At 39.6% G+C, this 3,347-nt stretch overlaps 1 pseudogene; it reads left to right on the top strand.

Moving 5' to 3' along the window:
- Positions 1-426: 426 nt before the first annotated feature.
- On the top strand, positions 427-1,417 carry LOC100349390 (L-lactate dehydrogenase B chain-like; annotated as a pseudogene).
- The last annotated feature ends 1,930 nt before the right edge of the window (positions 1,418-3,347 follow it).

Below are 3,347 nucleotides of genomic sequence, written 5' to 3'. Positions count from 1 at the left end.
TTTATTGAGCACCTTTTGTATGAAAGCCACAACAAGGGGTTACAAAGAATTATGAAGTCACAATACTTTTCCTCAAGGAATCTAATTCCTACTTAAGAAAAATTAGAAAACTTCCAGTACAACAATAAAAAGTTCAACTAAAATGTGGAACTATGATATAACATGCTGTGATATAAATTATGATTGGAAGTCAAATGAAAACCAAAGTGAAGATGTAAATAAGTGACTATCTTAGAGAAAATAATATTTCTGGATTCTTTTTTCATAAATGCAATTCAAATTTTGAAAGGAAAGAAACTGTTTATTTTCTGCTTGGGGTGTGCTAGGATCTGTGTCTTGTTCAAGAGTAGACCACAGATTGTCTCCTTTGCAGGACCCTTGCCATATTCTCCTTGCAGCTCCAGGGCCCACTGGTGTACAGTGTCAACCCTCAAGGAAACACTCTTAGAGCCAGTGACAGACGAAGAGGCAATGATCCCCAACAATTGGATCACTGTAGTACTTATTGGACAAGTCAGAATGGGGTGTGCTATTAGCATTCTGGGAAAGTTTCTGACTGATGAACGTGCTCCTGGGGATCTCTGGGAAGATAAACTCAAAGGCAAGAAGATGGATCTGAAACACGAGAGCTTGTTCTTTCAGACACCTAAAACTGTGGCAGGTAAAGACTACTCTGTAACCAGCAATTCTACAATCACTGTAGTGACTGTGGGAGTCCGTCAACAAGACGGGGAAAGCTGTCTCAACCAGGTGCAAAGAAATGTGAATGTCTTCAATTCCATTATTCCCTAGATCATCAAATATAGTCCTGGCTGCATCATAATTCTGGTTCCCAAGCCAGTGGACATTCTTATGTATGAAACCTGGAAACTAAGCGGACTCTTCAAGCACCATCATTGGAAATGAGTATAATCTGGGTTCTGCTAAGCTTCACTATCTCATGGCTGAAAAAGTAGGCAATTCATCCCAGCAGCTGCCATGGATGGATTTTTGGGAGAACACGATCACTCAGGTGTGTCTATATGGAGTAGAGTGAATGTGGCAAATGCAAGTGTTTCTCTATAGGAACCAAATCCAGAGATGGGAATGGACAATGATAGTGAAAACTGGGAGGAAATACACAAGATGATGGTGGAATGTGTGTATGGAGTCGTCAAGCTGACAAGGTAAATCAACTGGGCTATTGGATTAAGTGTGGCTGATCTCACTGAATCCATGTTGAAAAAATCTCTCCAGGATCCAATTAGTGTCTACAATGGTGTGCATTGAATGAAGTTTTTCTGAGCCTTCTGTGCCTTCTCAATGTCTGGGATTAACCAGAGTCATCAACCAGAAGCTGAAGGGTGATGAGCTTGCTCAGCTCAAGAAAAGTACAAACCCTATGCAGGACATCCAGAAGGACCTGAAAGACCTATGACTCCAGAGTCCTAGGCTGTAGAAGCTTAACTCTAATGCTGGGGCTGGCTGTGGCTTAGCAGGTAAAGCCACTGCATGCAGTGCTGGCATTCCATAGGGGCGTCAATTCGAGACCCGGCTGCTCCACTTCTGATCCAGCTCTATTCTATGGCCTTCAAAAGCAGTAGAAGATGGCCCAAGTCCTTGGGCCCCTGCACGCACATGGTGGACATGGAAGAAGCTCCTGGCTCCTGGCTTTGGATCAGGGCAGCTCCATCCATTGCAGCCAGCTGGGGAGTGAACCAGCGGACGGAAGATCTATCTCTCTCTCTGGCTCTCCTTCTTTCTGTGTAACTTTGACTTTCAAATAAATAAATAAATCTTGAAAAAAAAACCTCTAATATTATTACTCTGGAGCCCATATTTTTCATCCATGTCTGTGGATGTCTTTTTCTCTTCCTTGACAGGTGATTTTCTGTCTCTGACTCAAAGTGCAGCCTGGTTTAATGCTTGCACAAAATAAACTATTTTAATGTACCTCTAAAAAAAGACCAAAAGACTTAATAATTTTAGACTCCATTAGAAAATAAGATAATTATATATGAATGTTAAATGTGTGAGAGCCAAGACAGAAAGAATAGAAATATAACATTTAAACAGCAAAGAAAAAAATAAATGTGGAGACTTTTATCAGCCTGACAAGTGCATGAAATGAGAAATAGAATGGTAGAATGATAGCATATTGAATAAAAATGTTGCAAGATGGTATATAGCTGATATTACTTACGCAGGTGAAAATACAAAAGATGCTACTCTTTTTACTACAATAGAAGCATATACAAGAATACATTGAAGAGCTTGTTTAGGTTCAAGAAATTTTTGAAACCATACATTGTTTTTTCTTAATATAGATTCCTGAAGAATTTGAAGATTCTACATATAGCAATATTATTAAAACAAAAAGTGAGTGGGAGAGATTTACATTCTGTCATATTTTTGTTACTAGGAAAGAAATCAAGTAAGGATAAGACTAGACATAGAGAAGCTTTAACCAATTATATGTTTGTTTTTTTATTTGAAATTTCTCAAGAAAATATAGTAAATCTTAAGATTTAATGAATGAAGGGAATTAGAGTCCTAACTTTAGCTGCATCTAAAATTAAGTATTATTTTTATTATGTCTGCTAAATTTCTGATGTAAATACAATTTTAGTCAAAAAATTAGTTGTTAATTCTGAGCAATACACTCATGATCAGTAGTGAAATTTTTGTCTGAATATTTGATATATTTTTAAAATAAAAAATATTGGTTTATGTCATTAATATATCCAAAATATATTATACGTAATGTGCAGGTTGATTCAAATGTTAGCATTTTCATCAGCAATCTCTCTTAATTTTACTGATAGTTTCTTTTTTTAGTCCTAGCATCCTTGGTCTGTCTTCTTGCATAGCTACAAAAAAGAGATGTAGGCCAGCGCTGTGGCTCACTAGCCTAATCCTCCGCCTGTGGCGCCAGCACCCCGGCTTCTAGTCCCGGTTGGGGTGCCAGATTCTGTCCCGGTTGCTCCTCTTCTAGTCCAGCTCTCTGCTGTGGCCCAGGAGGGCAGTGGAGGATGGCCCAAGTGCTTGGGCCCTGCACTTGCATGGGAAACCAGGAGGAAGCACCTGGCTCCTGGCTTCGGATCAGTGCAGCGTGCTGGCCGCAACGCGCCACTTGGGGGGTGAACCAACAGAAAAAGGAAGATCTTTCTCTCTGTCTCTCTCTCTCTCACACTGTCTAACTCTGCCTATCAAGAAAAAAAAAAAAAAAAGGAGAGATGCAGAGGATTTAGTCCCTTGTCCCTTAACGGGCAAGCAATGAATGCCCTTAGTCCCAAGTCTAAGAGATGGTCATGGAGTATTCTCATTAGAAAGTTTGGTCCTTTCCCGTAGCAATGTAAATAGATTTC

Source organism: Oryctolagus cuniculus, chromosome 6, assembly GCF_051225735.1.
Source record: "Oryctolagus cuniculus isolate XC-2025 breed Fujian yellow rabbit chromosome 6, ASM5122573v1, whole genome shotgun sequence".
Lineage (NCBI taxonomy): Eukaryota > Metazoa > Chordata > Mammalia > Lagomorpha > Leporidae > Oryctolagus > Oryctolagus cuniculus.
This window is presented reverse-complemented; position numbering and strand designations above follow the sequence as displayed.